The following is a 24,740-nucleotide window of genomic DNA, read 5'->3' on the forward strand; positions in this document are numbered from 1 at the left end:
CTGGCCAGGAAGAGCTGGAGAAAGCTTCAAGGTAAGTAAAGCTCTGTAGGTTCCTAAGGTAAGGAGCCTATCCTATTTTAATATCTGATAGGGCATGTATAGAGAGAGGGACAGAGGAATTGCGTTTTCTCAATTTCGTTTTAATCCCTTGCTTAGTCTGGTGCCATGCTAAAAGTATACTTGTGAACATTTTCTTTTTAGTAAATACTGACTCTCCCTGTGGACCTTAGAAAGGTCAGGTGGTGGCACCTGGTTACTCGAGAAAGAAAAGTCTCTCCAGGTATTGGAAAAACCTTGGAGGGCAGGGTGGAACAGGGCCTGCAGTCTGGTTCTGCCACAGACTGGAAGCAATATGATGAACTTTGCTGAAGCTAAGCAGGTTTGGGTCTGATCAGTGCTTGGATGGAAGAACACCTGAAAACCTTTCGTGATGGATGAAAAGCAGAATATAAATGTAATTAAATACAGAGTAATATTGTATTAGAAGAGGGCGCAGAACAGTCAGAGAGAATGCATACTGAAGGTCTTAGTAATTTAACTTTTTAATAAAGTACCATGAGGTTAGTTTCTTGAGACTGAATTCAGAGGATAGGAATCATGGACTCACCCTGTGAACGGTCACAAAGCCATACATGAATTGTATGTTGTCCTCAGTTCCTATGCATGTGGTTCACACTTGGGATCAGGACTACAGCGCACATGAAAAAGGAATGCCAACCCTTCCTCCATGCTGTTACACTAAGCAGAAATGATCCAGGGTGTGTGTGTGTGTGTTTGGCGCTGTTGCAGAAGATCACACGGTCTTTTGCAACAGGCCTGTTAGTTCCTGACCTAGATAGTTTCAGTTCAGTGTAACAATGCATGTAGAGGTGTGTTGAAATTCCTTCTGCTCACACACAATGTTCTTGATCCATATCATGTTCATGCACAGGTACAGAGGACAAGACACAAATCACATATGACTGTGACTCTTAACAAGTTCTATGGTATAATGGTTAGCACTCTGGACTTTGAATCCAGTGATGTGAGTTCGTATATTGGTGAAACCTATAATTCTATTGGGAAGGAGCCATGGCTTAGTGGTAGAGCATCTGCTTGGTATGCAGAAGGTCCCATGTTCAGTTCTTGGCAACTCCAGTTTAAAGTAGGTAATATGAAATACTTCTACCAAAGACCTTGAAGAGTCACTGCCAGCTGAGTAGACAACACTGACCTTATGAACCAATGGTCTAATATATGGACCTTATGAACCAATGGTCTAGTATAAGGCAACTTCATATGGTCAATAGGTTGAGTCTGTGGTCCCCTCCCTGTGAATTCAGTCTTGTGGAAATTAACCTTTGGATAGTAATGTGTGTGTGTTTGGGGGGGGGGGGGTGATGCCATCTGGAATCCAGTACTGGAATACATGTGACTGTACAAGGCAGTTTTATTTGTTTATATTTCTGCCATATCCCCATGTTAACATACAGAAAGCATATTTCCAATAGGCTTGATAATTCTGGGGTTTTCTTTAACCCATCATCTCGTTTGCCAGTGGATTTATTCCAGTCTCACTGCAGAGTAAACCAGATTTCCTTGGCATTTATAACATTAATCCCATCTTTCATTGAAGATTGGCCAGCATGTGTCACAAGGTTGATTCCCAAGGTTGAGCATCCTGCAGACACACGATACGAGGTATGCAGTATCTTGGGTCCTCAAACGGAATTATTTCAGGGCAATGGGAAAATATTTCATGCTTCTTTCACTGTTATTTAGAATGAACAAAGAAGTCACTGAAAACTTGCACGATACAATCATACAGAACATATGCTGACCCTTAATGCGTTCTGGATGACCTACTGAATGTTAGTGACTCTGTTTTCATTGCCAGAATGGTTGAAGGGCATGGCTGAATCCAAGCACCCCTACAAATATTGGGTCAGGCGTACACAGCTTATGACCTATCATGCTGAATGCTGCTTATCAGACATGTATTATGGCATGCTGGATCTCTAGTTCAGCATTTGCAGGCAATCAGCAAAATCATCAATCTTGTATGAACTCCATCTATGACATACATACATCTTGTTGAGTCACAAGTTATGCAGGACTGCCCTCCAGAGATGTATAATTCAGATCTGAATTGAAAATTTGCCACATAACTCCTAGGGTCAATTTCAAGACATTTAATATATTTTCCCACCCTCCTTTCAAGGAGATCAGGTTGATATATATATCATCTCCTCCTCCCCATGTTAACCTCACAACAACAACCCTGTGAGTATGAGACTGGTCCAAGGTCATCTGGCAAGCCCCATGGCAGAGTGGGGCTTTGAATCTGGATCTTCTGGATCCTGTCCAACACTCAGACCACCACATCCTATCAGCTGTCAGTTCTTCTATTGCTGATCAGTATTAACAAAAGTGCAATGTGGAATGGTTTAGTATAGCCAGATCTTGGAGGCTAAGCAGAGTCAGTACTTCAATGGGGAATCATGAAGGAGGACTCAGCAGAGGAAGGCAATGGCAAACCACCTCTGCTTCTCATTTGTCTTGAAAGCCCATTGCTGGGGTCATTGTAACTCAGTTGAGATTTGATGGCACATAATACATATATACTTAATTTATAAATGTGTAATAATAATAATATAATTATAACAAATAGAAGTTAATAAAAATACATACCTACATACTAAGGAAAGAGAGAGTCCTTCAGGTGGATCCCAAGCCATGAAGGCCTTTAAAGTAATAAGCACATTTCAAACTGAATTTGGAAACAGAATAGTAACCAGTGTGGTGTAGTGGTTAAGACAAGTGGACTGTAATCTGCCCTGCTTTTCAGACAATAAGGATATGCCCATGAGCACCTCTTAACAAAACCAGATTCAGCTGACCTGGTCATACAAGTCCATTCTTTTGAACTTCTTGACAGATTATGATCAGTGGAAAAGTGCCTTTGGATTCAACCCCATTGTTTAGATCCAAGCTATAATTTTAAAGCTGCTGGCTCTTTCCCCCCTTGCACTCCATTAAGTATTGCTTTTGCCCTCCCATAATGTCTGTACTATTTTGTGCCTTTAAAAATTATTTTAAAAACCCCCCAACAACTTGAAAGTACTGCTGTATAGCTCCAGCATGGAAATACTCATTTAGCCTTTGTTTTGAAAATAAAAATCAGCAAAGTTATCTGTTCCCTTTAACAATGAGCATTATAGTTAATGTACATTCACTTCTTTAAAAACAGCTGCTGTGTAAAACACTCTTAATCTGTTTCCCTACTCTGTTCCTCCCGGTGAAAATGTTAGATTGACTAATAACAAGGATTTCGACACAAACACACACGGAGCTTAGTTCAGTTCCTTCCTGCCAGTTCCTTCTCAGCATTAGCTCCTGCTAAGTGAAAAAGGCTCCCGGAGGAGGTAAGCTTTTGCTGGAGGGTTTGAGGAAATACTGCAAGGCAGTGTTGTTTCACAAAGGTATTTGGCAGCCCTATTTATGATGCATCCTAAGGACGGTTAGAACAACCCCATCTCCTGGAGGTCAACAAGACTTTGAAATTGGGAGGGAGGGACTTAAGACAAGTGGGTCAGAAACAGACAGTTCAGCCCCACTTTGCCAAGGACAGGATACTACTTTTAGTAGTCATGATGTAAGCATCCATGCCACAGCTGCTAAAAAGCAGAACAGGTTAAAACAATTCAGTTAATAACTATTGAAAAATCACATCGACATTGTTCTTTCTTTAAATAGCTTGTGCTACTTTAAAACAGAATCCATAAACATTTTACAATAGCAGGCACAAATGTTATTTTTAAAAAGACTTCCAAGCACAAAATTCTATGGCACATGAAAACAAGCAAATGTAAGCATAAATTTCTAAACCCCATTCCATAAAACCAATTTTAAGATGTTACTATCAATATACATGGCTTTTGTGTAACATTTACTTGTACTGTATGAGCATCTTATGTATATAAAAATACAAGCTCTGGTTTAGTTGTCGATGAGAACAGAATAAAAAACAGAGACCTGATCTTTGCTTTTTCATCAGGAAATCCATTAGACTTCTTTGTGATTCAGAAATTGGTAATTCTAGAACACAGTTGGGAGAATAATGACCAGTGACCACAGAAATCCAGGAAAGGCTTATCCTCTATTTCTTTATTTACTTTATACATATTATGTTATACATATACAAAGATTTGCCATTTTTAACTGCTGAGCAGAAGTATTTCCATTGCTTAAATAATGGATGGTAGCATGCTATAGCTTAATGTGGTACATTGCATCATTAAGCACAACACTACCCTATTGTACTACAGGGTAACATATGTTCATTGGTATGAGTTAGAACTGCGCTAGAGGGTGAGCTGTGCAGCTGCAGCAAAAGGAAGCAGAAGCTCTATCCCAGCCTCTTCCCAGAAATTATCCTTGCCCACGCTGATTATTAGTTTGGACCCCCAACTAGAAATGCTAGGGGGCAAGAAGGAACAAAGCCATATCCACCCTCTAGAGTGGCAAGATGGTCTTTGTGTAGCATAGCTATTCTGTGCCCAGGATGAGAAAGAAGCACCTCTGCAGTTTTGCCAGATTTGGGCTCTAAGAGCATCATAAAGGAGATGAGTAATCCTCCAATACTTGTGTAAGAACCCCTTCATAGAACCCCATGAGTCACTGCCACTCTATAGGATTGGGCCATAAACTTCAGTGGTTACATGATATTATTGTCCCAAAGATCTTCTTGCTTGTAATACCAGGCATTATTGTTGACTAACATTTGGGCAGAAATGTGACAGCTGACTAATGTTTGGGCAGAAATGTGACAGGCTCCTATAAATTAACCAAGGAGACTCACACAGCCTCTTAAGGTTTTGGGGGATCAGGCTGTTTTAAAATAAAACCTTCCCCTCAGTTATTCCCCTTGCTTATAAGGTATAGTTAGGGTAGCAGGTATAAAGGCTTTGGGTTTGCTGTCATGTGGTAATGCTTGCGGTGAGCAAGAACATCATGGAGATCATTGAGTCAGGAGTTATATAAAAATAACAAAGGTTTATTTGTGTTCAGATTGTTTTTAAAGAACAATTCAGAGGCACAAGTCTCCAGATACTTGTAGAAGAAGCCTGGCTAAGGCACTTAAAATGAAGCTAGTTATAGCTTCAGGTTGTGTTTTATATTCCTTTTAAAGTTTGAGGTTAAAAAGGTAAAGGTAGTCCCCTGTGCAAGCACCAGTCATTTCTGACTCTGGGATGACGTCATATCACATTTTCATGGCAGATTTTTTAAGGGGGTGGTTTGCCATTGCCGTCCCCAGTCATCTACACTTTCCCCCCAGCAAACTGGGTACTTATTTTACCGAACTTGGAAGGATGGGTCAACCTTGAGCTGGCTACCTGAACTCAGCTTTCACTGGGATTGAACTCAGGTCATGAGCAGAGAGCTCAGACTGCAGTACTGCAGCTTTACCACTCTGCACCACAGGGCTCACTCAAGCTTGAGGTTATCAACAGGTTTTCATGGCCTAAACACCAGGGTAGATCCTCCCTCTCTCCCATACACGCACACACACCAGCTTGTTTTCCAGCCATCAGTACCAGGTCACAACTGGGTACTCTATCAACTCTGTTAAATCATTCTGCCACACTACCAGGTAGACCTGACCTACCCCTTAAACTGTCTGCTCTCTTGCTGAGGCAGACCCCAACTGATTGCCTCTGTGCTTCCCTCTCCTCTCTGAAAAATGACCGAATGCTGGAGCAGCACTTTCACAGGCTGAGATGAGGACAGTGGGTTGGCCGTTTTACCTACTGGGGGCAGGTCAGTCTGTCCCAGTATCTACTAGCAAACTTTCTGTTATTAGTGCTGCCTAATGGACGATTCCGGTGCATGGCAGCCAGCCTTTTTAAGCACCTTAATACTTAGTACTGGCCATGGACCCGTGAAACCTCTCCTAGCCAGTGAGATTAGCCAAGTGAGAAAACAAATTTATTTATTTTTATTTATTTATTACTTTACATTTATATCCCGCCCTCTCCGCAAGCGGACTCAGGGCGGCTTACAGTATCATAAAAACAATCAATTCCATAAAACATATAAAACCAAAAAAATGGGATCACTGCACACATCCTGCCCAGATCTAGTGGCAAGAAGAGTGCATACAAATGGAATTTGTTTCAGCCTAGGTTCTGTGGGCTACAGTTCCCTTGGCTATCAGGTATATGAAGAAGACTGTGAAGATAACACCTGTGTGTGTGTGTGTAAAGTTGACAAACATTACCAAAAGCAGAGATGCCTTGTATGAGTAAAAAGTGGATTTGGTCACTAGCAATCAATAAGCCCTTAGTGGTGTAATCCTAAACAGAGTTACAATCTTGTAAATCCATGAGTGTAACTCTTTTTCAGATTGCACAGTAGGTGTAGGAGACAGGAAGCCCCCACTTTGACAGAGTGCTGCTCAACTTGTGTGATCCTATAGCTGGGAGGAAATAGCTGGCCCCTTCCGTCTTTTGGCATTGCTCAAACGTGTTCTACAGTCACTTGGAAGTGGATCTTTCACTAAAGTTTGGCAGTATATTTAATATAGTACAACAAAATGTAAAATTGAGTGACACATTATTGTGCCCCCAAAGCACTCTCTCATATTTTTTTATTCAGGCTTTATCTGAGGGGTTAGCAGTAGGTGGACTAGGTTTCACAAAATCCTCATTGTATTAAAACAGAGCATAGGTTCTTGTAGGCATGATATGCACAAAAGATTAATAAAGACTGGTGCTCCGACCCCTGAATAAACCAAGCATTGTTTGCTGCTTCAACTAAATCCTAATGGGTTATTTTTATTCCTAGCTTGAATGTCTCCCAGAATATTTACACGTTTGCACTATGCAAGCTGATTAACTGTGTACACTTATTATAGGTCACTGCTTGAAGAATAGAGCTCTTCCAAAGAGCAGCTTTAATTGCCTTTGGATAACTGTAGGGCTCACAGCTAAGCAGCTCTAGAAATGAGCTGGTTACAGAATGTGTGTATGATCCTACTTGATGCTAACAAGGAGCTTTTTCACTGTTTGAACCAGTGTACAATTCACATTTTCCAAAAAGAATGGTTGTTTTTCTTCAGCCACAGGAACTACAGTCAGAAGAAGCCTACTTGCGGGATGGGTGCGATATAACTCCAATAACAAATAAATAAAATATATAAGAAGCAGAGCAAACCTTCTGTAGCTCATCATCTTTGGCTCAGAAATAGAAAGGACAAGAACACTACCATCAGGGAATAGATTAATAAACTTTTCATTCTGCCAGACTCACTAGCATATAATAGCCAACCTACAAGACTGATATTAACAAATCGTACATAGCATTTGTACTGAGGCTGAACTGCAAAATGGAATTTTTTGTGGAACACTGTTTCCTTGTTACAAAAAGAAGTCCCTGTTTTGATAATTAGAGCATCACATTCAGTGCTCAGTTTCTTACAGTAGTTTGGTAGATTACTTGAAGGCACAAAGCAGAGGCACACACATACACACTCCACACACACACAGTTGTCCTCCAACAAGTGTCATTCAAAGGTAAGTGGACTCCAAACAGGGATATCCCATTCAGTCACCATGGCAAATAGCCATTCATGGACCTGCCCTTCAGGAATCTGGATAATCCCCTTTTAAAACTTTTCTACCAACACAGCTTCTTGCTATCAAATAAGATGTGATTTTACCCAATCACTTGCCCAAAATGCGAGAGGACCAGAGGCTGCATTTTACACTGTGAATCAACTCATTTTAAATGGTGCTGGCTGCTGCAGCCATGGACCTCCAGCATGATATGAAGAACACAGTCCTCTCCTTCTTTTAGCCAGAGAAGAGGTGGATTGCATTCTGCATTGGGAGGGGAGGATTGCTTTCCTTAATATGGCAGCAGCAGACAATTTAAGAGAGGCAGTCATCAGCAATAAGAAATACCTAACAGGTTCCTTCACCATGTTTGGTTAAGTGTTTAGTAAAACATTTGATCTGGGACCCCACATGGCCACCATGTATTTCTTTTTTTAAAATCATTCTGGTGCTAATCATTCACAGATCTTTCTACAACATTCCTGATTTGACTTTCATGCTATGCATCATGTATTGAGCAGCAGCATCCCAGCAAATGGCTTGAGGCTCATTGGAAGTGCCCAAGCTTCCAAATGTTTGACCTTGTGAAGTTTAACAACTGAGCAAATAAGGAAGGCACAAGGTGATTAAGCTCATCATGTTTCTTCAAATCCAAATTTATCCCACTTTAAATAGCAAGCTGCAATGTTAAACACACACAAAGCTAAACTGTAAAATGGCAGCACAAAAAAACCCAGCAGTACAAGGAATCTAGTTCATTAGCGTCAAAGTCCAGGATGGGGGATATCTGGCTTAGCAGGCAGTAATGCATGCAAAAAGAATCTAAGGATTGTGGTCAAGCGCAAGTTGAACATGAATTGGCAGTATGAGACAGCTGCAAAAAGGCTGTGATTTCCAGCTGCACAAACAGAAGGATAACATCAGAGTCATGAGAAGTAACCACTTTATTTCGCATGAGTCAGATGTCATCTGGAGTACTGCATAGTACTACACTTTTAGGAGGTGCTGCTGATAAACTGGAATAGAGGAGGGCCACAAAGACAGCCAGGAGTCTGGGAGACAATTCCTATAATGATTAATTGAAGGAACTGCTGATTTCGCACTAGAGCTTTAATCCTGGTTTAACTCTATCCCCAAACTGACTTTCTACACTAGAATCATAGAGTCAGAGAAACCAACTTTATGACTCTATGATTCTATGGTTTTAGTGTAGACAGTCAGTTTGGGGACAAAGTTAAATCAGGATTAAAGCTCTAGTGCGAAATCGGCCACTGGTATGTTTAGCCTGGAGAAGAGAAGACCAAGGAGGATATTATCACACTTTTTAAATACCTGAAGGACTGTCACATCAAGCCTTGACACATAACCTTCTATATATTGACTGAATGTGCAGGAGAGGGGGAGAGCAGACACTAGCATGTTGGCCCCACCCCCTGCCTCCATATGATCACTGACACCTTCGTGCAGAGGCAGTGTCAGCGATTACGCCCAATCCCCAATGTTTGGAAAGCAGTATTCCCTGTAGCTTGGGATTCTTTTCATTGACCAGAAAAGTTGGATTATATGGCCTATATTATTATTATTATTATTATTATTATTATTATTATTATTATTATTATTATGTCCTCTTCTGAGCCTAGCACTGCAGTCCTAAACATAGGCTTCTAAGCCAACTGATTTCAATAGATTTATGGGGTGGGAAGTGTAGATGACTAGGAAAGGCAATGGCAAACCACTCCGTAAGAAGTCTGCCGTGAAAATGTTGTGAAAGCAACGTCACCCCAGAGTCGGAAATGACTGGTGCTTGCACAGGGGACCTTTCCTTTCCTTTCATGAGGGATAAATCTGCTAAGGATTGCTCTGCAGGACTCCAAGATCATGTCTTGATTGGTCTGCATGCCATGCAAAGCAAGGGACAGAAGATAATTATGACTAACTCACACCATTGGTTGCACTGACACTTACCATGTGGAATGCAACCATACATGTTGTTCTGGGATTCTTTCTCCTGCCTTTTTAGAAACAAAATGCAGCCACTGGGACAGCAGCAGATTAACACAGGAGAGACTGTCATGGGGTGCTGGTGTGAAGGGCAGCTGGTTCACTCTTTCCTCTTGTGTTGCTTCCCTCCAAAAATTACTGACCTGCTTTCATCCCACTGGGGAAGATACAGAGGTGCCCCCAATGGACCTATGAATACATCTTGGGGGTAGCAATTTTGGGCAGAAATATGGAACAAAAGGGGAAAGTGTTAAATAGTCCTCCATGCATATCAGTCACCCCTTTAAATTGCAACCCTAAATGGGCTGAGAAACTAAGAAAAAGTACTATGGTCCTCATCAGTTACAGTCCTAGATACCCTTTCCTGGAAATAAACCTTATTGAACTCAGTGGTCTTACTAGAAAGGTTACTTTTTCACACTTGTTGGTAATATTGCTATGCCATATATATCCCACACATAGCATTATCCCTCCACCCACCACTTTTCTAGGAGCAATGTCTCCTCCTGAACTGTTATTAAACCCATTAAGGGCTCTATATTGTACCTGGCTTTTCTGCATTCAAGGGCTAACAGAAATTAATGGCCTTGAGCTACAATTGAGGAAAGTAAGAAGGGGCAAACCCATCCATATACCTAAACTGTAGTCAGGGCCAGCCCTGCCACTAGGCAAACTAGGCCCCCCATGTGACTCGGTGATGTTATCAGTGAAGGGGAGGGTACCAGAAGTTAGCTTTGCCTAGGACGCCAGAGAGTCTACGGCCAGCCCTGACTGTAGCACCCATACAGATTGGAGGGGACTTGTGGCTACTTTTTAATTTTGGGGGGGAAGCCAAGAGTTCTATCTTGGGTCTCAAACATCTTGTCTAGTTGCAGTTTTAATCCTAAGTATGTCTGAAAACAAGCCTTGATGAGCATCCTGCCCTGCTTCCCCTGCCAAATGTTAAACTGCTCTCCATGTCATACAAACCAAAAGAGAACCAAATGGAGAAGCCATTTGCTTGCCATAGTGAGACTTCCAGAAATTCTTATTGCAAACATTTCTGCCAATGAATTTCACTTGAAGGTCCTCCTGGTAATGTTTTTCTTGGAACGGGAAGAGGAAGTGAGCAAGCCCATTCAACTGGACTCCACAGCTTGACAAAGAGGCTGTATTACCAAACAAATACTCCAAGGTGCTGGAATGACACAGCTGTGGCTCCTAAAATGAATAGCAACTTGGAAGTGCTTACCAGACTTAATTGCAAGCATACTGTAAGAGCAAAGATAATATTCCTACATGCCACCTCAGCCTATGCAGGTTTGTTTGGATGTAAGCCCTGTGTAATTCAATTAGGAATGCTAGCCTCCAGGTGAGACCTGGCAATCCCCCCACAATTACAACTTATCTCCAGACTAAAGAGATCAGTTCCCCTAAGGAAATGGATGCTTTGGAGGATGAACTCTATGGCATTGCACCCCACTAAGGTCTCTGTCCTCTCCCAAATCTCCAGGCCTTTCCCAACTTGGAGTTGGCAACCATACCCCCCCCCCCCAAAACCCCTGTCAGTGGCCGGGGGGGACTTGGCAACCCTAATGGGTATTTACTCCCAAGTAAGTGTGCTTTGGTTGCAGCTTTTAGTGATCACTGAAGGCCAGATTCACTAACCAGCTGCCAGCAGAAGGCAGAATTCAATGACTCCGAGTGGCTGCTCGCATATGGGGATCTGACTATATACATTAGATATATCTAGTGTCTCAGGTAGCAAAAGGTATTTTCAATCACTTGCTATTTGACCTTCTAAACATCAGCTCTGGGGCTGTCTGCATGCAAAGCATACAGATGCCACTGAGTGGTGCACTGCTTCCAATATGAGAAGTCACTCTTCCCTCTTCTCCACAGCTCTTAAAAAGACAGAAGCCTTTGGCTAACCAACAAAGAGGTACCAGTGTTGAGAACATTGGCCCAGAGAGACTCCAGTGTGAGTCCCTGTCTTGGCCAGGTGCACTGGCATTGACAGACACACCTCTTTCATCATGTGGCAAGGCAGAAGATTACAACATGGCTGCCCAGAACACTTGGCATTTCTGGTGTGAAAAGATGACAATAGATGAAAGGTAAGTGAGGTGGTAGACATGGTCACCAGTATAAGAGTACAGCAACTTGGCCTAACACTTTAGGGATGCAGTCCCATGTCTACTTACTTGGGATTATCATAAAATCACAGAATTAGAAGGGGCCATATAGGCCATCTAGTCCAACCTTCTGCTCAATGCAGAATCAACCTAGGGCATCCCTGACAACAAGTGTTTCTCCAGCTGCTGCTTAAAAACTGCCCAGAGGGGGGGGGGAGTTCACCACCACCCTCAGTAGCTGAATCCACTGTTGAACAACTCAATAGCAATATTACCAACACTGTTGAACAATTCTGGAGAGACAGTTTGATGTAGTGGTTAAGTGCACAGACTCTTATCTGGGAGAACCAGGTTTGATTCCCCACTTCTCCACTTGCAGCTGCTGGAATGACCTTGGATAACTCTCATAGGAGTTGTCCTTGAAAGGGCAGCTGCTTGTAAGAGGTCTCTCAGCCCCACCTACCTCACAGGGTGTCTGTTGTGGGGGGAGGGAAGGTAAAGGAGATTGTGACTGCTCTGAGACTTTGAGATTCAGAGTATAGGGTGGGATATAAATCAAATATCTTCTTCTACTACTGTAAAAAAGCTTTTCCTAATATCCAGCTGGTGCCTTCCTGCCCTTAATTTAAACCTATTATTGCAAGTCTTATCCTCTGCTGCCAACAAGAACAGCTCCCTACCCTCCTCTAAGTGACAGCTATTCAAATACTTAAAGAGAGCAATCATGTTCCCCCTCAGCCTCCTCTTCTCCAGACTGAACATTCCCAAGTCCCTGCACCCACTCCATTCCGTCCACATCTTTTTTGAAGTGTGAACTCCAGAACTGCATGCAATACTCCAGGTGCAGCCTGATCAATGCAGTGTACAGCAGGACTATGACATCTTGTGTTGTGGATGTTATGCCCCTGTTGATACATCCCAATTTTTCCACTGTTCCATGTAACTACAACTTTAACAGCAGCTTCTTCTGCAAAAAAAGACGACATTGGATTTATATTCCGCCCTCCACTCAAGAGTCTCAGAGCGGCTCACAATCTCCTTTATCTCCCTCCCCCACAACAGACACCCTGTGAGGTGGGTGGGGCTGAGAGGACTCTCACAGCAGCTGCCCTTTCAAGGACAACCTCTGCCAGAGCTATGGCTGACCCAAGGCCATGCCAGCAGGTGCAAGTGGAGGAGTGGGGAATCAAACCTGGTTCTCCCAGATAAGAGTCCGCACACTTAACCACTACACCAAACTGGCTCTAATGCAAACATTAGCTGGAAAGAGTACTGTGAAAGGCCTTGCTTTTTTATTACCACAAGACAGCCAGTGTGGCACAGTGCACAGCTATAGCGTTGTGTCAGGATCTGGGAAACCCCACTCTACCATGGACACTTTTTAGCTAGGCAACCTTCAGCTGGTAGCACATTCTCAGGCTAATCTACCTCACAAAGATGTTGTGAGGATAAAATGGAAGAGAAGAAAATGATGTAAGTCCCTTTGGATCCCTATTGGGGAGAAAAGTGGGGTATATAATGAAGTAACTAAATAAATGTGAAAGGTACAAAAACAGGCCTGCCTGGTCAATTGACTATAGCAATTAGGCTAAGCAACAGGGACATGTTTTTTAGATGGCACATTTTTTAAAAGTCAATGAAGGCATCAAGTGACGTTGGCAGAGAAGCTTTTCAATCATCTGTACATTCAGCCTATCTCTGGATAACAGTTAAGAGAGGCATTGGTCAAGAAGAAATTTGGAAGTGGGACTTCCGGGGTTGAGTCATGGAGGATTGAACTGCTTCTCACAAGAGGAGCAGACCAGAGCCTCTGTTCTGGGCAGAGAAGGTGATTCTAATGCCTGCTGCCTACTTCTCCTAGGCAAGGAGAAGGCCAAGACATGCATACTAAATTCTGAGGGGATTTACTTTGGCTGACGAGGGATCCCAGTGGGGTTCCTTTTTGGCTTTGAAGAGTCCCTGGAGAAGGATTGCATTCCAACATCTACAGAGGACTTCCGGGGTTGTTAAATCGACTTAAATTCATCATGATTCAAAGCTTCTTTGGAACTATTTAACATCTACTTTTGAAGAGAACGGTGCTGGAAAGGATCGTGATTTTAAAGGTAAAGATCTTTATCACTCCAGGACTAACACAAGACTTAGTTAAAGTAAAAATAAAGGTCTGGATTCATCTATATTAGTTTAAAGTAAAGAAGATAAATGAGGGGGTAAATTTGGGACTAATGAAATCAGAGAAACAAGGTTAAAAGAGGAAAAACAACTATTGTTATGCATACCTGTGGTCAGATTAGACAACCCCCTCCGAAACAGAACTGCTGATCAGAAGGACATCACAGGAAGTGGCATCATAGAAACAACATGAGACTTCTCAACCATAGAAAATGAGACTTCGTGGCAAGAAAGGAAGGAAGTGGCCATCAAGGGAAGGGAAAACTTCAAGCCTCCTAGCCTTCTCTAGGATTATCATCATAGAGTAACACCGGCGGCCATTGAAAGAAGGTCAAAAGTTTAAAAACTTTTTAAAAGACAACGGGGCTTTAAAAATTAGCAGAGCTGGCAAATATCATCATTAGAAGGCAAGATTTATTGGACTATATACTTTGAATCAATTTTGGAGCACTCTAGAAGAAAAAGGATAAAAAAATTTTAAAGGGGCAGAAAAGCTGCAGATGCCATTTTGAAGAAAATAAAATTTTAAAAAATATCTCAACCTAGGAGCTTCTGGGAACGGCGATTCTGGGCTCATCTGAAAGGGCATGCTTCAATCTTTAAGACTGTACATTTAAAAATCGATTTGGTGAGGTCAACTTTGAAGCCTATTTTTATAATGGGTAGGCAGTGATGTCTATCCATAAATCAGGAGCAAAACAGATTCATACGAGGGCTAGGTCACTTGAGGAAGTAAACATGTCTAAACTGCAGGAACAAATAGAAGCCCTGGAGGCAAGGCTGGCTAAAGTAATAAAAGATTCAGTAACTGAGTGTAAGAAAGAATTAAAAAGACATTGAAGATCTCAGAAAGGACTCACAAGCAGTGTTAAAGAAAGTGCAGGAGGTAGAAGAAAAGGTGAAAGACCATGATGCAAGAATGGAAACAGTGGACTCCACTATTAAAAAAATACAGGAGAAAGCAGTACTACAAGACTGTAAACTAATGGAAAATCAGATACGTTTGAGAGGGGTGCCTGAATCTGCTGAGACTGATTTACCGACATATATAATAAAAATCATTGCTGAATTTTTGGGAGATGACCCTGATGAAACTAGTTATTTTTATGATTATATTTACAGGGTTAACTCAGACTATGCCAGGAAAAATAAACTACCAAGGGATGTGGTAGTGAGATTGATGACAAGAGATATGGTGGGAAGGATTCTAAGTAAGCAATTCAAAAATACATTAGAAGTGGATGGCAGTAGTTTAAGAATCATGAAAGAATTGCAAAGGAAAGTTATAAATGACAGAAGATTGTATAAAAAATTGACTGACAAGCTGAGAGAAAATGAAATGAGATACAGATGGATACTTCCAGAGGGTCTGAGTTTTGAATACAAAGGAAAGAGATTTACAATTACAAGCACTCAAGAAATGTCAAAGTTTTTGGAGGAACATAAGGAATTTGGGGGTACAGATTAAAAATAAAAAATCATGATGGATTACAAATTAATATCTTGGAATGTAAATGGACTAAATTCACCACAAAAAAGAAGGGAGACTTTTCATTGGATTGGGAAACAAAAATGTAATATAATTTGCCTACAAGAAGTACACATCAAATAAATGGATTACAAATTTTTATTGCATGAACAACTTGGTGTGGAATTTTGTTCATTGGCTCAGGAGAAAAAAGGGGCGTGGTTTTTTATGTGAAACAAGAATTAGACCCAAAAATGATTTTTAAGGACGATGATGGTAGATTTATTGTGGTGGAAGTGATGCTGAATTATAAAATAACTTTGTTATTGGGACTGTATGCCCCAAATGGAGCAAAAGACTCTTTCTTTAAAGACATTATGCAACCATTAGATCAAGTGACATATGAGCAAATTATGGTAATGGGGGATTTTAATGGAATGGTTAAAAATATTTTCGACAGATCTGGGAAAGTAAATATTGAAGGTAAACTACCAAAGTCATTTTTTGAACTAGTGAAACAAGAAAGTCTGGAAGATATATGGAGGGAATTTAACCCTAAAGAACGGGACTATACTTTCTTCTCAGCAAGATATAATTCTTTCTCAAGAATTGATACGTTATGGATTACAAAAAAATTGGGACTTATAGTGAAAAAAAATATTCTTCCTAAAATAGGGGCAGACCATAATCCATTAATGAGGTCTGCAAAACCCATGAAAAAGATTTTAAGACGGCGGATAAATGAAGATTTGCTGCAGAAAAAGGAAGTAGTAGAGTCTCTGGAAAAGGACACCAAATCTTTCCTTCAAATAAATGGAAATGAGGACATTAAATTTCAAACGTTGTGGGATGCATATAAAGTGGTAATGAGGGGCATCCTAATTATATTGAATAATAAAGATAAAAAAGCTAAAGACAAACAAATGATGGACATATAAAAAGAGATTGGAAAAAAGGAGAAGGAGCTTAAAAAGAGGCCTGGGAAAAAGAAAATTATAAGGGAGATTACAATACTACAAAGTCAAATGAGACATATGTTAAACAAAGAAGTGGAATGGAATTTAAAAAGACTTCAACAGAAATCTTTTGAAGGAGCAAATAAGCCTGGAAAAATATTTGGCCTGGCAAATAAAAAAAAAAAGGGAGAACAAAGTTATTAATAAAATTATATCGGGAGGCAAGGAAATTGTTGACCAGGATGGAATCAAAAGAGAATTTTATAAATACTATGCGAAGTTGTTTAAATGTCAAGAGGTGGACAAGGAAAAGTTTGATGCATACTTATGGGAAATTAAGGTAAATCCCTTAAATGAAAATATGGAGAAGGTATTAAATGAACCAATTGGAAAAGAAGAAATAGAGGTAGCAATTAATTCAATGAAATTAGGGAAGGCACCCGATCCAGATGGTTTCACAGCAAAATTTTATAAAGTCCTCATGCAGCCCCTACTACCAAAACTTCAGAAGTTGATGAATACTATAAGAACAGATGGGAAAACACCCAATACTTGGAAAGAAGCAGTGATTTCATTGATACCGAAAGAAGACAGAGATGCCACAAACGTAAAAAATTACAGACCAATTTCATTACTTAATAATGACTACAAAATATATGCTAGAATATTAGCAGAACACCTCAAAAAGCATTTGAATAATTTTATTAAAGAAGAGCAAGCAGGATTTCTTCCCAGGAGGCAAATTAGAGATATTATAACGGTTATAGACATTATTGAATATTATGAAAAACATCCTGAAAAATTGGTAGCATTGTTTTTTGCAGATGCAGAGAAAGCATTTGATAATGTGCATTGGGATTTTATGTTTGCAGTGATGGAGAAATTGAGATTGGGAGAAGATTTTGTAAGAATGGTGAAGGCGATATATACTGAACAACAAGCAAGATTCTGTATAAATGCAGATTTGACGGAAAAAATGATAATTAGTAAAGGAACAAGACAAGGTTGCCCTCTATCTCCATTGATATTTATAATGATTTTAGAGGTATTGCTTTTGCAAATCCAAGAAGATAAAGAGATAGAGGGACTGAAATTGAAAGGTTTTTCTTATAAATACAGAGCATTTGCAGATGATGTAATGTTTATAAATAAAAATCCCGCTCATGCGACACCATTGTTGCTACGTAAGTTACAAGAATATGGAGAATTGGCAGGCTTCTATATAAACAAAGAAATCAAAAAATTTGTGTAAAAATATGTCAAAGAATAAACAGAAAGAACTACAAAATCTAACAGAGTGTGAAGTGACTCACAAAGTAAAATATCTAGGGGTAGAAATTACAACAAAAAACATTGACTTGTACAAAAACAATTATGAGAAACTTTGGCAAAAAATTGATGGAGATTAAAATGGAACAAGCTGAACTTGTCTTTGCTGGGCAGAATCTCTGCAATTAAAATGAATGTTTGATCAAGAATTATGTTCTTGTTTCAAACAATTCCAATAGTGAAGGAAAATAAACAATTTAATAAATGGCAAAGGAAACTTTCAGAATTTGTATGGGTTGGAAAGAAACCAAAAATTAAAATGAAAATTCTGACTGATGCAAAAGAAAGGGAAGGCTTCCAATTGCCAGATTTAAAGTTGTACCATGATGCAGTTTGTTTGGTGTGGATCAAGAAATGGATGACATTTCTAAATAGAAAATTATTAGCATTAGAAGGTCATGGAAATGTTTTTGGTTGGCATGCTTATCTGTGTTATGGGAAAAGTAAGATGGACGGCTTCTTCTTACATCATTATATAAGAAGTAACGTTAAATACCTGGTTGAAATATTAAAAATATGGGGATGACAGGAAATCGCTTTGGATTGTGCCAACAGAAGTAATAAAGTTATATTCAGATATTAATGAAGAGAAATGGTTATCATATAAACAATTGTTAAATACATGGAGGTAAGGCGGAATTAAAATCGGCGGAAAAATTAGAATATAAGTATCATTGGTTTTAATTGCAACAAATTAAGAGTTTGCTTGAACAGGATATTAAAAATGATGGAGTAAGACAAGAACAAACAGACCTGGAGAGAATGCTGTTTGGCGATAACGAAAAAGTGATTTCAAGAATTTATAAATTATTGTTGAAATGGTCTACAGAGTATGAAGTAGTTAAATCTCAAATGATAAAATGGGCAATAATCATAAAGAAATACAGATGGAACAATGGGAGTATCTATGGAAGAACTCTATGAAGATAACATGTAATAATATTAAAGAAAACTGTTTTAAAATGCTATATAGGTGGTATAAGACAGCTAAGAAACTGTCAAAAATGAACAATCAGGTGTCATATAGATGCTGGAAATGTAAAAAACATGAAGGATCTTTCTACCATATGTGGTGGACTTGTAAAAAGGCAAAGCAATTTTGGCAAATGATTCAGCAAGAGATTTCAAAAATTTTGGGTTACAACATCAAGAAGGCACCAGACATCTTTTTGTTGGGACTACAAATGGAAAAATTTCCGAAACAAGATAGAACGATAATTTGGTACATGCTTTCAGCTGCACGGACATTATACGTGCAGATGTGGAAGCAAGACAAAATACCAGAAAAGTGGGACTGGACTGTAAAAGTTATGCATTGGAGTGAAATGGACAAGCTTACAAGAATCTTAAAAGAATATGATCTAGCGAAGTTTAAAAATGAGTGGGAAAAATTTCAAAAATATGTTGAAAAACAATGGAAGATTAAAGGACACTTGACAACAGTTGAACGTCAGGGGAATAATAAATGAACTACAGTTAAAAAATGAGACTGTGAATATATTTTTTCTCAACTTATTTTGATAAGTATTATAGTTAAAAAATAAGACTATGGGAATATACTATCTTCAATTTTATTTTTATGATAAGGACTAAAGGACCATAATGAAGATGGATTATAATTACAGCATATGGTTTTTCCCCTTATTTTTATTATATTTTGGGATATAAGACTTTTTATGAAGATTAATTTGATAAACTTACCTTTTATTTTTGAGTACTTTAACTAAAATGCACCGTCGGAGGTCACGAGAGAGGGAGGAGAAAAATGTAATGTATTGGTACTAAGCTTTTAATAATAGATAATTATTATTACAATACATTGCAGAATAAAAAAATTGTTTTCACAAAAAAAGAAATTTGGAAGCATGCAGCATCAAACAGCAGCAGCTACTAATAGGGGTTTTTTGTTTGTTTGTTTTTGGACTATGAAAAATTTGTAATTTCATTAGTGGCACCTATATGTCCTCAAATGACGTGTGTGTGGAATTACCAGTTTTCCTGATTTCTGATGTCACAACCTTGCTGATATAACATTAAGCAGGCCTGGATCTGGTCACTGCTTAGACAGGAGGCACCTCAGACTCTGGAGGAAAAGCAGGACATGCTAAATAAAGCCGAACAGAACAGCTAACTTCCTTATAGTTCAAGTGATAAATATTCATTTTACCTAAGAGATTCTATTGTTCCTCTACCCAGTGCAACTCCAACTGCCAAGTAAAATTGGCTGTGCTGTAGCCAGTACGGTAAAATCACTTACGGGGGTGGGGTGGGGGCAGTAAGGAGAACTTTCTATTATTGCTTTGACCTCTGCCTTTAAATGCAGTGAGAAGTAAATCACCCTCTCTGGCTTCAGGCTAATTCGGCATGAAATATATAAGACAAGAATTTATTGTCCAATTTGCTGCCTGCTGATGGAAGAGTGATAGATTCATTTAGGGGGCAAGCTCTAAGTTTAGAATACCATGGAAGGTGCTATATGAGAAGAAGGGTGCTGGGAGCCAAAGCTCCATTTTCAAAAGTCAGCCCCCTACCCCAGCTTAGGTCTGCTAAATGGTGGCGGGGGTGGGGGGAACCAAGCCAGGCAAGCCCTTTCATGGGCCTCTAACAGCAGCTTGATTTTCAGACATCAGTAGCATTTCACAGCCCTGAGCAAGCCTCTTGCAAATATAGATTTTAGGGGGGAGGACTGTAGAAGCAGGACAGTGGTGGCTCAGAAAAGAGTTAAAACATCCTCTCCTCTGCCATTTTTCCACTCTTAGAGTTACCTTTATCCAAAGCTGTATTTTTCAAAGAAAAACAACATCTAGGCCCTAATATGCTCATTTACATATAATGTGTATAGAGTTCCTTCAAGGTGCTGCGCTGACTCTGAAAAACAGTCTCTTACCAAGCATTGCACAGCTGCAAAACAAAAATAGGCGAAACAGGTTTGCAAAATCAGCTCTGTTACCTTCATTAACAAAGCTTAGGATTCTATCCAGCAGTGTGCCTTAAGTGTAGCCCTACCACTTAAGACTTTGTGCTTATTATGCACCTTGGTACTGTTTTGAAGAAAAAAAGAGAGACTCTGCCAACAGAGGTGTAGTGATAATTTGATGTAAATGGTTATGCTTGCTGTATCTGATGAAAGTTTTTCAGTCGCAAGGTACAGCAATCTTGCTTCCCCTCCACCTTGAGAAAAGTTGTGGCTTTCTATGCAGAACAAATTATCTCATGGAGGACATGCAGTAAGCTTCATGGCTGAGGAAGGATTTAAAACCTTATCTTCCCCTGCCAAGGGTTGAGTTAGGTATGATGGAGGTCATGACTCTCCCAATGTCCTTTTAACTGAAGTAGCTTCAGGCTAATTTGGCATGAAATATACAGTATGAGACAAGAATTTGGACTGGGGAGTGTGGCATAACAGCTCTTGCAAGCTCAATACTTGCCAACTGGGAGAGAAAAAGCTACTCAGCCTTCTTATATTCTCTATCCAGTCTAAAGGTAAAAGTAGTCCCCTGTGCAAGCATCAGTCATTTTCGACTCTGGGGTGACGTTGCATCATGACATTTTCACAACAGACTTTTTACTAGGTGGTTTGCCATTGCCTTCCCCAGTCATCTACACTTTACCCCCAGCAAGCTGCGTACTCATTTTACTCATTTTACTGCGTACTCAGCCTTCCATCCTTCTGCGTACCTCAGAAGGATGGAAGGCTGAGTCAACCTTGAGCCAACTACCTGAACCCAGCTTCTACTGGGATCAAACTCAGGTCATGAGCAGAGCTTGGACTGCAATACTGCAGCTTACCACTCTGCGCCACTGGGCTCTTTCTATCCAGCCTAGCTCTCCCCTCTTTCTCAGCTCCCTCTTTTCATTCTCTCTGGATTGCTGCCATCATCTAGTCCAGGGATGTCAAACATGCGGCCTGGGGCCCAAATCAGGCCCCCAAACAACTGGCTCTTGTATGTTTCCTTCTCCTTCTCTCTTGCTTCTTTCTGCATCTCAGCTTGCTTTACAAGGCTTGTTCAATAGTACAAGAGCAACAGAGCAAAACCTTAATTTTCTCCATTGGTTGAGGCTCCTCCCCCTCCTGGTCCCCTGAGGAAGGAAGGAAAGAGCCAGAGCTTCCTTTGTCCAGTTCCCTGGATCCCATGGGAGAAATACAAAGAAAGCACCTTTAATCAACAAGTGCTAATGTTTTTTTTTTTTTTTTTAAGTTTATATTTCTGCTACTGTGAGGTACACACATGGCCTGACATGGCCCGGCCCAATAAGGTCTCATTTATGTCAGATCTGACCCTCATAACAAATGAATTTGACACCCCTGCGCTTTGGGCTAGCCCTTTAGGAGGAGATACTGTTTTTTGTTTTTTTTTTTAAAAAAAGACTAGATCAGGGGTGTCAAACTCATTTGTCATGAAGGCTGAATCTGAAATAAACGAGACCTTGTCAGGCTGGGCCATGTTGGGCCAGCCATGTGTGTACATATTTAAGATTAGGTAGCAGAGATATAAACTTTATAAAGGACACAAACAAACACAAAGATTTTAAACAAAGATTTTTTTTAAAAAAACCCTTAAAACATTGGTCTTAAAGGTGCTTTCTTTATATTTCTCCCATGGGATCTAGGGAACTAGGCAAAGGAAACTCTGGCTCTTTCCTTCCTTCCCTAGGGGACCAGGAGGGGCAGGAGCCTCAGCCAACAGAAGGAAGAAAGGCTCAGCTCAGAGACTCTGCTGTGCGATTGAAAGAGCTTGGCAAAGCAAGCTCTGCTTCCCCCCCCCCTTCCTCCCCAAGAGAGAAACCTCAGCCAATAGAGAAAATAGACATTTTGCTCTGTAGTTCCTGTGTGATTGAGCAAGCTTTATAAAGCAAGCTGTTATGCAGAAGGAAACGAGAGAGGGAGAGAGAAGCAGATGCCAGCCAGTTGCTTGGGGACCTGATAAGAGCCCTCCAGGGGCTTGATTTGACCCCATGCCGCATGCTTGACACTCCTGGTTTAGGTCTTCTGATGGGGAGATGAGCCCTTGCCTTCCCTTTTTCCTGAGTTCTAGCAGTTAATCTAAGGTATTTCGTTGACAAATGTTACAGGGAACATAGCACTTCCATTTTAGAGAATTTTTTGGCCATTTAAAAGGGCCTCATTTTGATCAGCTCCTCAGTGCAGTGGGACCAAGTGATCTCACATCTCTGCAACCCCCCCCCCCTTCCATGTGCCAAAACATTCATAAAGGATCTAACCCGTGGCCACTGTAATATCTAATATGGCTCTCATAAATGTCTGCCCTTGGATATAGACCCATTTATAGTAAACTTTGATGGAAATTCTGGAATGCAAGGCGTTTCTTCACAAGGAACATAGGGAGAATATGAGGAGTTTAATTCTACATGGTATCACTAATTGAAACCATACTCTTCCCCAGTGATAGTAAAGGGGGAAAAGGACAGGTATCCATCTTTTGCCTGTCTTTTTTCCTTTAAAAGCTTTGGGGTGAAAATCATTTTCTGTTTTTAAAACCATGGCAGGGGGGAAGAGTTGAAACCCCCTCTTCATTTTTACCTCATGGGGATCCAGAGGGGGACCTCAGTGCAGCTGTAAGTGCATTTTAAAAGACACTGGGAAGATCCAGTCACCAATCTTGCAGCAATTCACCTGTTTTAAGTCTTTCCAGCTCCCAAACTACTATTGATATTTCTTTATACATGCATTCAGTGATTCTCCCTCAGCTGCTTCTGCCTGCTGCTCGGAATGGAGCCCCGTCCACGGCGAGACTGCCCAGCGAGCTCTAGGGAGACTGTTGCACTCTGTTCCGGAAAAAAAAAGTCTGAGCTGTGCCCTCTGTTGTCTCTCCTGCTTGGCATCTGCTGCACGTTCCCGGGGCAACCCCCCCCCCCCCGTTAGTGGCCACTCCGAGGAAATGCCTGCAAGGGTGGGCAGACTTGGTTCTTTGGGGGGGGGGAATGGGCTACGAGCTGTCACACTGCCCCCCACGTGGCTGGACATGGGAGGGGGTTGCTGCCCCTCAGCCTGCGCAGGTTGACGGCCTACCCGACCGCACAGGGCTATTGTGCACTGGGCACTTGGGGGGGGGGGACGCTGAAGTACATGCATGCCCAGCGGCTCGCACTCTTTCTGCGGCCCCCAGGGGAGGTGTTCCTTGCACATAGCAGGGGACGGCAACAGGGCAACACCGGGGGGTTCCAGGGGATGTCTTTAAGACTTGGTCTGGCTGCTCCCAGACACACATTCCAGCCGCTGTCTAGAGCAGGGAACTCCTGCACTTGACACTTCCTGTTTGTCCACGCATGCCTCTGCCCACCAGCCTGCCATTGGCACAATCTCTGACAGCGGGAGGGAGTGGGGGATTGACAGCCTCTCAGGCATGGGCTTTCCGCCCCCTTGCCCGGTCACGTGCAATGGGCTGGTCAATCCTGTGGTCCCACGTGAGCCTGTGCCTCCCCCACTCCCTCCTCGGCAGCAGGCCAATGGCACGCACCTGGGCGGAATCACCATGGCGACGGGTTCTCTCTCACTCGTTGGGCCACTCTTCCCTCTCCAAGCATGGCGTAACGTCTCCCCTTTGGAAGCCAACGAGCAGCGCTGTAGTTCCGCCCACGCCCAAGCGGCCAGCTGCCACGTATGTCTGGATTGGGCTGCCCGGAGACCCATACAAGCACAATTAGAACTACCTTTCTGTCTTTCACACTTGAAGAGTGACAGTAAGAGAAGGCCTGAAAAATGATTTTAGTGGCACAAATGAATTTGGCGCAAAGTTTCCAGTAATCATTGGCTACATATTTCCAGCCAACCTCTGAAATAATGATGTGAACTGCAGATGAATCTTAACTGATTGTCTACCTAGGTAACAAAGAACTTTGACTGTAAAAATATACTCTGACCTGAAGTTCAGAATGCATGTGGGATTCATTGCACACTGATTTTTAATCATAAAATGAATCTCAGTACTTCCTTTTTGGTGGGGGTGGCCCCCAATTTGTGGCCCATAGGAAACCTATTGTTTGGTGGTGGGGGGGGGGGGTTGTAAATGTCTTTTTGTGGCCATGGGAATATTTGAGAAAAACAACCTTGATGCTAATTTTGCATGTTTGATTGTTACTGTGC

This window comes from Heteronotia binoei, chromosome 1, assembly GCF_032191835.1.
Source record: "Heteronotia binoei isolate CCM8104 ecotype False Entrance Well chromosome 1, APGP_CSIRO_Hbin_v1, whole genome shotgun sequence".
In the NCBI taxonomy this organism is placed as follows: domain Eukaryota; kingdom Metazoa; phylum Chordata; class Lepidosauria; order Squamata; family Gekkonidae; genus Heteronotia; species Heteronotia binoei.